General features: G+C 42.1%; 1 non-coding gene across 1 annotated transcript; it reads right to left on the bottom strand.

Annotated features, from left to right (window-relative positions):
* Nucleotides 1-7,315: 7,315 nt before the first annotated feature.
* Nucleotides 7,316-7,455, bottom strand: LOC114811436. The gene has a single exon (XR_003759139.1). It is a non-coding gene; the product is annotated as a small nucleolar RNA SNORA7 (small nucleolar RNA).
* Nucleotides 7,456-11,725: the final 4,270 nt, after the last annotated feature.

The raw sequence follows: 11,725 nt of genomic DNA, 5'->3' as shown, positions 1-11,725 counted from the left end.
CTCCCCTATAAACTTAAGTTCTTGGATTCTCATTACATTAGAGATGGGATAGTTTTTCTATCAGAAAACACTTGTTTCTGACTCAAGGTGTTTCCTCAACCTGAGAAATGCTACTTTTAACAGAATTAATTTGTGAGAAGAAAAAGATGTTTTTTCACCGTTTGACTGATTTCACTGAGCTGTTTGGGAAGAATAATGACAAATACTGTTTACAATGATATTTAGGTTTTTTTCTGTGCAATTATGAAAACATCAAAAATCCTCATTTTTCTAAGTTAAGGCCATTGACTTTAAACTTGGGAAACCTCTGTGGGCTTGTAGGGTGTTTTTTATAGCTAGTTCCCTTGAGAAAATAGTCATGAACTGCTTCAGAATTTAGTCTCAGGGAAGCTTATGTGGTGGTTTGATGTATGTTCATATATATTTTTAGTATAAGCTGGTAGAAAGATAGAAACATCAAATTTTATTCTTCCAGGGTAGTGTGAAGCAAGCATTTTATTTATGGTAACATTTAAAAGTGTTAAATTTGAATGATTCCATTTGTCACAGTTTTGTTAAGACATTGTTATTTTTTGTGGGTTTATACAACTTTAAAATCAAAACCTAAATTAACACCTCTTACTCTGAAGATGGGATTTACCTATTCGCTAAAGAGCAATAAAGTTGTATTTTTTATTACCATTTTTCTATGAAGATGGTTAGCCTGCGTTTCTAAGGCATGGAAAACCAAACCAGAAAAACCTGAACAATAAAGTTCATGCAACAATCAGTTTTCCCCTAGAACTCATACATGTCCTAGGGAGAGCTATTCCAAGTTGAACATTTATTCGGGGCTTTAGTCTGCTATTTGCTGTAGACTTCGGTAAAAAGAACACACTTTGGTAACCTTTCTCCAACGCAATAGACACGTTTCCAGTGACTTGCATGGAAATACCTGCATGTCTGCAAAGTCAGTTCTATGATGCAGGGCTGCTGCTCTTTGAAGCGCCCTTTGTCCCCCGCACCGATAAAGAAGTGTTGTGTATCGTTTTCGTTCTTGACTGATGCACACATATGCCCAATCACTTTGCACACAGTAAGCGCTCAGTAAGTACAACTGAATGAACCACTTCTTCCAACACCACATCACTGTCTCTCCAACAGATGAGTGTGACCGTCACGTTGTATCCAAAATGCATTCTAAAAACCCACATTGTAGGAGCACTGACTAACGTTTGGCTAGCACTAGAGCAGCATCTGGGGAAAAAGTTTTAAAATAAGTTTTGTAATGGATGGATTCATAAAGTCACACACTCATACAGCATCGCCTGATATATAATATATATGAAAGTGGTGGTAGAAAACAGTGGCAATCAGTAAGTTGTCCACTTAATTGACTGAAGTCCCAAGAGAGAAATCTGTGGTCTCAGTCCTTGGGGAGCTTCAAGTTAATAATAATAATAATGTTGGTATTTGTTAAGCGCTTACTAAGTGCCAAGCAAGCAGGGGTCTAAGCACTGCGGTAGATACAAGGCAATCGGGTTGTCCCACATAGGGCTCACAGTCTTCATCCCCATTTTACAGCTAGGGTAACTGTGGCACAGATAAGTTAAGTGACTTGCCCAAAGTCACACAGCTAAGTGGCAGAGCTGGGATTAGAACACATCACTTCTGACTCCCAAGCCCTGGTTCTTTCCACTAAGCCACGCTGCTTCTCAAGTTAGGAGGGGCACTTGAGTTCTGGTTGCTGAAAATGTAAAGGAAGAGCCAGGACACCAACCACAAAGGTAAGACTGCAGAATAGAAGTAAATATTACAATTTATAATGGTACAGTGCTAAGCTCTTAGTACAGTGCTCTGCACACAGTAAGCACTCAATAAATAGGATTGAAAGAATGATAAATGTTCAGTTCTACAGCTCAGTGTCAAGAGGTCAAATTAATCAGGTATAGGAGTGTCAGGTAGTGTTAGGGTGGAGGAAGAGGATGGTTTGTCAGCAAGGGCGGAAGCGGCATCGGAGGCAGGAATTGTGCTGTGGGTCGGTGGAGATAACGGTCATGGGCGACAGTAAGGCAGAGAGCTGTGAGTCTGAGAAGCTGCGAGACCTAATTGAAAGAGTGTGGGCCTTGGAGTCAAAGGAGCTGTATTCTAATGTCTGTCCTGCCGCTTGCCTGCTCTGTGACCTTGGGTGAGTCACCGAATTTATTGCTTTGGTTTCTGTATCTGTAAAATGGGGAGAAAATACCCATTCTCCGTCCTACTTGGATTGTGAGCCCCATTTGGGACAAGAACGATGTCTGACCCGATTATCATGTATCTACCGTAGTGCAGTGCAAGCATATAGTAAGCATTTAAACACCACAATTAATGTGAAGGGGGAAGGTGTACCAGGCAGAAGGGATAATGTGAACATGGGCCTGGGAGTCAGAGGAACTTGGGTTCTAATCCTGGTTTGCCATTTGTCAGCTCTGTGGCCTTGGGCAAGTCACAATTTCTCTGGACCTCAGTTCCTTATCTATAAAATGGGGATTAAGACTGTGAGCCCTCTGTGGGACTGGGATTGGGTCCATCCCCACACTCAGTACAGTACCTGGCACATAGTAAGTGCTTAACAAATACCACAATTATTATTATTATGGAGAGGAGCAAATCATGTGAGCTGGGGTGTAGTGGAAGAGGAGCATATACAAGGGGGGATTGACTGGTGGGGATGGCCTAGCTCATAGGCCAGATTGCCCTGTGGCTATCAGCCTGCAAGCAGTTGGGGCGGTGTGCCTTTGAGACTGGGATTATTTTTGGCACCATAGGTTTCATTGGACTGGCTGAGAAGTGGGAATTGGTCTACGCTGCCATTTGGAGCCAGCGAGGGACCAGAGATGGAGTTGATATGTTGGTTCTACCTCTTACCCTGTGCATCAGAAGGAGGAGGATTCCAGTGACACTTTCCTCATCCTCATGAGGCTTCGGGTTTGGGAGGACAGGATTCTCAACATTCCCGCATCCCGAAGTACATCTCCAGACCATCCCCCAGTTTACTGTTCCAAGTTGGCACCCCTGATCTGGCTACTAACAGGCATTCATCCTGGGCCTTCCCTATGCACCTTTAAAAGAAACTAATCAATCAGTGGTATTTATTGAGCACTTACTATGTGCAGAGCACCGGCTTGGGAGAATACAATTCAAAAAGAGAAGCAGTGTGACCTAGTGGATAAAGCTCAGGCTTGGGAGTCAGAAAGACCTGCGTTCTAATCCTGGCTCTGGCACGTGTCTGCTGTGTGACCTTTGGCAAGTCACTTGACTTCTCTGGGCCTTAGTTACCTCATCTGTAAAATGAGGGTTAAGACTGTGAGCCCCATGTAATCCTAATAATAATCATGGTATTTGTTAGGCACTTACTATGTGCCAAGCACTATAGTAAACACTGGGGTGGATACAAGCAAATTGCGTTTGCGCACAGTCTCTGTCCCACATGGGACTCACAGTCTCAATCCCCATTTTACAGATGAGGTTAACTGAGGCCGAGAGAAGTGAAGTGACTTGCTCAAAGCCACACAGCAGACAAATGGTAGAGCCAGGATTAGAATACATGACCTTCTGAATCCCGGGCTCAGGTTCTATCCACCAAACTGGACTTTGTCCAACCTGATTAATTTGTATCTACGCCAGGGCTGAGAACAGTGCTTAACATCTAGTAAGTGCTTAATAAATACCAGCAACAATAGGATTCATAGACACAATCCCTGCCCTCCAGGATCTTGCAGTCTAGGGGAAGCAGTTCTATGTCAGCAAATATTTGAGGGTACATTCTGAATAGTAACAGACTTTACAGATGCTCCAGTGTCAATTGATGGGTCCATTTCCCATAGATAAAGAATCCTATCCCTATCAAAAAGATAAAAGACTAGGCCAGAGAGAAGGAAGAGAAGTAGAAATTGCAGTGACACTCAAGAAAGGGGTAGGTACATTCAGGGTGAGAGGAAAACAGTGGAAGTAAAGGCAGAGAAGAGAAGTGGAGATAAGAGAAGAAAAAGATTCACTCTGGAGGAAGGAATAACAAAAGGAGGTAGGGCAGAAAACTGTGACTGCAATTGCTTGAGCTGCTTAGGAGCTTTTAAAACTGAAATCCCACAGAGAGGGGGGTCTGAGATCAAGGTATAGTGGCTCTGAGGACTCAGGATGGGTGAGGAAGAAAGTAGTTAGCAATAGCCCCTCAAGCATAAATCCATTTACTCTCTAGTTCTCTGCTCACAGCTGTCTGCTCTTGGCTAATAGCGATATTTGTGATTCAGTGAAGGATGTGATTCATATTAGTACTATTCTGGCCTGATTATATTGGGAGTGTGTGTGTGTATGGGGGGGCCAGTAATGAGTCTGTTTGGTGTGAGGCGGAGGCTTCGTCCTGTATAGCATCAAGCTATTCCTAAGAAGTCTTTAATTTCATCATTCTAGAGGAAACGTTGATGAATATTTCAAAAATTAATTTTAATCCTTCAGTAGTTTTAACTACTAAGCTTGGTACCATGTGTTTTTGTTAAATGGTGATGTTTAAATAGAAACAGAAGCACAACAGGCATTAATACTTCCCCTCAAAGAAAACAAGGAAGGGGAGCAGGAACTGAACTATTGGGGGCAATAAAATTAATATGAGTGATTTTCTTGGCAAGCATATACTCTAGAAGATCACGCGTCAAAGCCTGACCGGAGGAGGGATCATCCTAATTCTCTATTTTGTGCCGTTTCTGAGGACTAATTCAACCAAAAAATGGGGCTTGAGATACTTAAGTCAGGGCACATGGGATCTTTCTCTGATCCATCCACCTTGTAGCTTAGTTTTCCATCTAAAAATTGGGAATAATTAATGCCCATCTCTCTGCCACAAAAAGAAATTGTCAGAATTAATGGAATTGTCTGCAACATCTTTTGAATTCCAACAGGCTTGTCATCATTATTATTAACAGGTAGTGGCTGCAATATAATTTTGCACCTTGTGGGGGACAGACATAAAAATTTGTACCTATGGTCTTATCACAGTCTTTACCACTTAGTTGCCACTCTGAGTTTTAGTAACCTCTCCATTCTGCACGAAATACAATATTTTAGTCTCTATGACAGGTTTTGTTTGAGTAAATGAGGAGCGCTTTATTAAATTTAGACTCCAAATTTTAATTATGCTAAGTTCTACCCAAACACGTTTTCTCTACGCATTTCGACAAGAATGTCATTAGAGAATTAGGAATGTTCGTCTGATTGGGTGAACTTGTTTAGAAAGAACACCCTGTGGTGTCAGAGGAAACAATTTCCATGCATGTGTCCCGGCATGCGGCATCAGACACTGTGAGTAAAGCAACATGGACTAGTGGATAGAGCACTGGCCTGGGAGTCAGATGGTCGTGCGGTCTAATCCTGGTTCTGCTACTTGCCTGCTGTTTGACCTTGGACAAGTCGTTTCACTTCTCTTTGCCTCACTTACCTCATTTGTACAATGGAGATCAAAACTGTGAGCCCCATGTGGGACAGCGATTGAGTTCAACCCTATTCGCTTGTATTCACCCCAGTGCTTAGTATAGTGCCTGGCGTGTAGTTAGTACTTAGCAAATACATAATTGTGATTATTAATTATTAGTGAGAGTTTTCCTTAATCTGGGGTTTTATTTATTCACTGGTAATATGTGGCTTTAAGGGACATATCTTTGCTGTGCACCAGACAAAGCAAAACTACTGTGAACACCACCAAAACCTCTGATGTCCATTTACTAATCTTGCAAAAGCATTAGATGCTGGAAGCTACAGGGTAAATTCGACTATTTGAAGGCCCTAAAGCTTTTTCATGGACTTGTCAGTTCAGAAGTGAAGCTGCCGTATTTGACCCACTAAGACCAGTATTTCTGAGCAGCTTTGAGGAATGTAGTACCCTAGTAATTGCTTGAAGTAATGATGGAATCTCATGATGAAATCTCCCATCTAAAGGAAAAATGATCAATCCCTTGGGGTACTTTTGAAAAATAGACCCCCATTTCCTCCAGCAATATGGCAAATCTGGGAAATATCTTTTGTTATGTTCTCATTAGGTACAGTCACGTGACGCAGGCTTCAAGGTTGGCTGGAAGGTGTCTGAAGAGGAGACAAGGAGCAGAATGTGTTCATCCAGCAAAAATGAGGCCTGTGCATAGGGAGGAAGACATTATTTCCCTCAGTAAAACTCCACTTAGCACTGAACACATAAGGGCTCAGTGGTGTGGTAGTGCTTACATAAGCAACCAGGGACACTTGGTCAGGGCCTTAGTCCCTTGCACCAAAATGGATAGAAATGGTCTTCCCTGTTCTCAGAGAGTTTATGATTCTGATTATAAATAAAGTGTAATTATGTGAGAGCGTCAGACTTAATCAACCCTTTCTTGTGCAGCTTTCCTAGAGGATGAGCAAAAGTCCCAGAGCTGATATTGTAGCACTCTCTTGATGCTCCTGGAAACTCTTCCAACTGAACAGGCTAAGAGTATCCTCAAAAGCCCTTGAGACGGTCCTCAAGGAATTGCTGTGCCTCAAGGAGTGCTCTGTGCACACACCCACACAATGCATGCAGCGAAACATAATTACAAACTCTTTTCAGAGTGTGGATCGCTATAATAAGCCTGAAGACCGAGGTCCCAGAACAAACTACACCAGGCAATAGTCAAACATAACCAAAGATTCTCGTTATGCAACTTAGCCAAATCAGTCACCTAAATAATAGGCAGCTAACTCTGAATCGGTGCCAAGAAAGAGTAAAATCATTGGGCCGCATGAAACTAGAAAGCCAACAGTAGTGGCCTTTTGCTCAGTGACTGAGTTAAGCATCAGCTTGTGATCGCCATATAATATGCTCACAGTCCTCTAGACTGTGAGTTTGTTGTGAGCTGGGAATGTCACCATTTACTGTTGTTTTGAACTTTCCCAGGGCTTAGTCCAGTACTCGGTACACAGTAAGCGCTTAATAAATGTGATTGAATGAAAATGCCTTTAAATAGTATAAGTAGTAATAGTATTTATCACGAGCTTACTGTGCACAAAACATTCTACTAAACTCTAGGAAAGAATGCACATGTGGGATTTAGACACGCTGCCTTTCTCTTGGAGGACTCTTGTCTTATGCTGTCGAGTTGTTTCCACCCATAGCGAATCCATAGACACACACACAGAATGCCCCACCTCTACCTGCAATCGTTTTGGTAGTGGATCCGTAAAATTTTCTTGGTAAAAATACGGAGTGGTTTACCATGGTCTTCTTTCGCAGAGTGAACTTGAGTCTCCGCCCTCGACTCTCTCTCATGCCACTGCTGCCCAGCATAGGTGAGTTTTGATTTGTAGCAGATTGCCTTCCATTTGCTAGCTACTGCCCAAGCTAGGAATGGAATGAATGGGCCTCTGCTTGGCTCTCCCTCCCATAGCACAGACTGGTAGAGTACTGGACACTTTCCAGGTGCAACCCTAATAGAGGGTCTAGGTGGGAAGAGACTTGGAGGACTCACAGCCTAAAAATATAAATGGGGAGAAGGGACCACCTATATATATATACGTTTATATATACGTATATAGACGTGTATATTTATATGTGTGTGTGTGTGTGTGTGTGTGTGTGTGTGTGTAGGAATATAAATCAATAGGGGAACGCGGTTAGTGGAGCAGAAATTCAGGGTTTTCGCAGCCTAGTACACAGTCAGAACTAAGTGAAAGACATCTTGGATGTTTGCAACATCTAGGTAGTAGCACCTTCTGATCTCATGGTGAGACAGTGAGATCTGAAGAATGTTTTTGTTCCTGTCTGAATTGGTGGTGCTGAGTATTGGACTGCTCATCTATCTCTTGGTGTATCTCCGAAGCATTCAGCAATGGAAAAAGCAATGTATTGCACAGTGTCATTCGAACTAAACAGGTGGCAGAATTAGATTTTTGGATAATGAAGGTAACTGTGACGTCTGTGGTAACTGAACAGTCCAATCAGAGCAGGAAACCCAAACTATGTGCCCGACTGCTAAAATAATAATGATTATGAAAATAATAGTAATAATAACAATAGTAATTGTGGAATTTGTTTTAAGAGTTTACTATGTATCAAGCACTGTGATATACAAGATAAATCCAGTTGAATATAGTCTTTTTACCAAATGAGGCTTAAATCAAGGAGGGTAGGAGTCAGTCAGTCAATCTATGGTATTTGTTGAGTTCTTACTTTGTGCAGAGCACTGTACTAAGTGGTTGGGAGACTATAATTTCCGTCTGTGTATTCTTTACCAGCACCCAGTAAGTACTTAAAAAATACTATTACTACAATTACAAGTTTTGCTCAGCAGAGCTGCAGACAAAATTCCTGCCCACAGTGTTCCACTGGGCAATGCTATATTATTTAAATACTCTCTATATTGAATAATCATTTGGACTAAGATGCTGTTAGCTGATGAGGCCAGGACTGTTTTGAAGATCTTGAAATCAAAGAGCCAGCAAGTAGTGCTGGTTTTCATCCCTGCAACACCTGACCAGCACTTCAAAGGATTTATCTCTTTTGAAAAGGATGACCACCATCTAGTATAGGAGAGCAGATAATAATAATAATAACTATGGTGTTTGTTAAGTGTTTACTAGGTGCCAGGCACTGTACTAAGCTCTGTAGTGGATTCAAACAAATCGGGTTGGACACAGTCCCTCTCCCACTTGGGGCTCACAGTTTCAATCCCCATTTGACAGATGAGGTAACTGAGGCACAGAGAAGTGAAGTGACTTGCCCAAGATCACACAGCAGACAAATGGCGAAGCTGGGATTACAACCCATGTCCTCCGACTCCCAGGCCTGTGCTCTATCCACTACGCCATGTTGCTTCTCTAAAGGAAGTTAAGGAAACTGAGGTTCAGAAAGGTTAGGTGACTTGCACAAGGTTTCACAACCAAGTTACAGAGAAGAGATTAGAACTCAAGTCCACTGGGAAAATTCTGTGTGAACAAAAGCTTCAAATAGACTGTGAGATAGAAAGTCAGAGTTGAAGTAGCATTGAGTGCTGCAAGTGACAGCAGTGGTATTTTTGTGCACAGACTGGAAAGAATCAATGGTTATGCACTGGTCTTTTTCATCCTACCTGCACAGTGAATGTGATTTACTCTCTTTCCAATACTAGGCGCAACTTCCTGCACTGTGCTCCAAATTGGTGACATAAAATCAAAGGCCTGAAGCGAAGACGATAGGGATACTGGTTGGTTGTACTTGCCTCACTAATAATTTGCAGTAAAGTTTGCATTAAAAATAATAATAATAATTGTGGTATTAGATAAATGCTTACTAGGTGTCAAGCACTGTTCTATGTGCTAGGGAAGATATAGAGTAATCAGATCAGACACAGTCCCTGTCTCACACAGGGCTCTCAATCTAAGTAGGAAGGGAAACAGAGATTGAATCCCATTATATAAATGAGGTAACTGAGGCCCAGAGAAGCTAAGTAACTTGTCCAAGGTCATACAGCAAACAAGTGGCGGAGTCAGGATTAGAACCCAAGCCTGTAACTCCGAGGCCTGTGCTCTTTCCACTAGGCCATGTTAATATAGGATCAGCTCCTGAAACTGCCAAGACAGGATATATTTGGGGAAAGATAACCACTCAGAAATATTTATAATCAAATCGGTAATGTGCATGCCAAGTTCTGGACCAATATGTTAAAATTGCCTCTCCGTAAGATATGTGGGAAAACATTTTGGAAAAGCAGATAGCCCTGCATATGCAAGGTAGTGCTATTCCAAACTGTAATTATCACCAGAAATATAAACACTTCTCTCAAAATTAAATATATTTAGCTCTCAACATATTAAATCTGGATACTATTCGCTGAGAAAAATTACACCAATTTTTAACTAGAAACTGACCAATATGTATTTCAACCTATGAAAATGTTTTCTTCCTTGTTTTGCACTTTTAAGCCTGATGTGATTTGAAAATAGCCAAGTTATAAACTTCGGGAACTGGAGTTCATAATGGAAATATTGACAAACCCTTAACTTTAGCTGAATGCATCTGCTAGTGTAAAAACGTTCCCAGGTGCTGCTATAGTCAATGTAGTAACATGACTAGGGTGTTAGATGTGGAATTTCAGATATGAAAAAGTTAAGCTTTTACTGCAATATTCTCTCATGTTTCTAACTCTTTAAAAATCTTCATTATTTTGGGGATTAGTTTTCCATCCTAAGTCAATGAGTTGAACTATCCTTTAAAGAGCAGCTTTTTTCCCAAAGCCACAGTGCAAGGGGTTCCCAGTCAATGACACTGCTTTATTCTTCTAAATTATATGTGTCTAAATTTGCTAGTTCAGTCTTTATTTCCCTCTTTTTCTTACTTGTTTATTTACAATGACGCCTTCTTCTTCTGTCCTGCACACTGCTTCTTCTCCTATGAAATACTGTATTCTCCTAAGCGTTTAGACCCCTCTCAGGATCACACCTGGAGAGTTTCCAGTACTCAACCAGTCTCAACTATGGGAGGGGAGTCAGGCAGAGGCAAATTCATTCCATTCCTAGCTTGGGCAGGACTAGTGAGTAGAAAGCAATCTGCTACAAATCAAAACTCACCTGTGCTGGGCAGCAGCAGCAGTATGGAAGGTTGGAGAGAGTCAAGGGCAGAGGCTCGAGTTTACTGTGCGAAAGAAGGCAATGATAAGCCCCTTCCGTATTTTTACCAAGAAAACTCTATGGATACACTACCAGAACGATTGCAGATGGAGGTGTGGCCTTCTGGGAGAGATATGTCCGTGGAGTCGCTATGGGTCAGAAACGACTCAAAAGAGCTTAGAACAGTGCCTGCACACAGTAAGCACTCAGTAAATAACACTGGTGATGATGATTATTATGATCATCATTATCGTTATTCTCATATTTGTTAAGTGTTTACTGTGTGTCAAGACTGTTCTAAGCACTGGGGTAGATCTGTGTTAATCAGGTTGGGCACGGTCCTTGTCCCATATGGGGCTCATAGTCTAAGTAGGAAGAACAGGAATTGAATCCCCATTTTACTGTTAAAGAAAACTGAGGCATTGAGAAGTTAAGTGACTTGCCCAAGGTGATACAGCAGGCAAGTGGCAGAGCCAGGATTACAACCCAGGTCTTCTGACTCCCAGGCTCAGGCTCTTTACACTAGGCCTGGTTGCTTCCCTGATGGTGATTTAAACCATCAGCTTCTCAAAGGCAGGGACCAGGTCTTTCTACTGAACGTTCCCCAAATGTTTAAGGAATGATCTGCACTCAGAAAATACTACTGATGATGCCACTTGTCCTTGTCCCTGCTGCCTGCAGTGACTACTCCAGCCAAGACATCAGAGGTTGGCTTTCCCTCTTCACCCTTTCCAGTCCTGAGAAGGAGTGAGGCCTAGTGGAAAGAGCCTGGGCCTGGAAGTCAGAAGACCTGAGCTCTAATTCCACTTCTATCATTTGCATGCTATGTGTCCATGGCCATGTCACTTAACTTCTCTGGGCCGCAGTTTCATCATCTGTCTTGTCTTGTCTAATGCTCTTGTCTTATGCCATCGAGTCGTCTTTGACCCATAGCGACGCCAAGGACACATCTCTTCCGGAACACCACACCCCACCTCCATCTGCAGTCGTTCTGGTAGTGTATCCATAGAGTTTTCTTGGTAAAAATACAGAAGTGCTTTACCATTGCCTCCTTCCAAGCAGTAAACTTGCATCTCCTTCCTCGACTCTCTCCCATGCCGCTGCTGCCTAGCACAGGTGAGTTTTG

The sequence above is a fragment of the Ornithorhynchus anatinus genome, chromosome 4 (genome assembly GCF_004115215.2).
Source record: "Ornithorhynchus anatinus isolate Pmale09 chromosome 4, mOrnAna1.pri.v4, whole genome shotgun sequence".
In the NCBI taxonomy this organism is placed as follows: Eukaryota; Metazoa; Chordata; class Mammalia; order Monotremata; family Ornithorhynchidae; genus Ornithorhynchus; species Ornithorhynchus anatinus.
The sequence above is the reverse complement of the archived record's forward strand: the minus strand, read 5'-3'. Positions and strand labels throughout refer to the sequence as shown.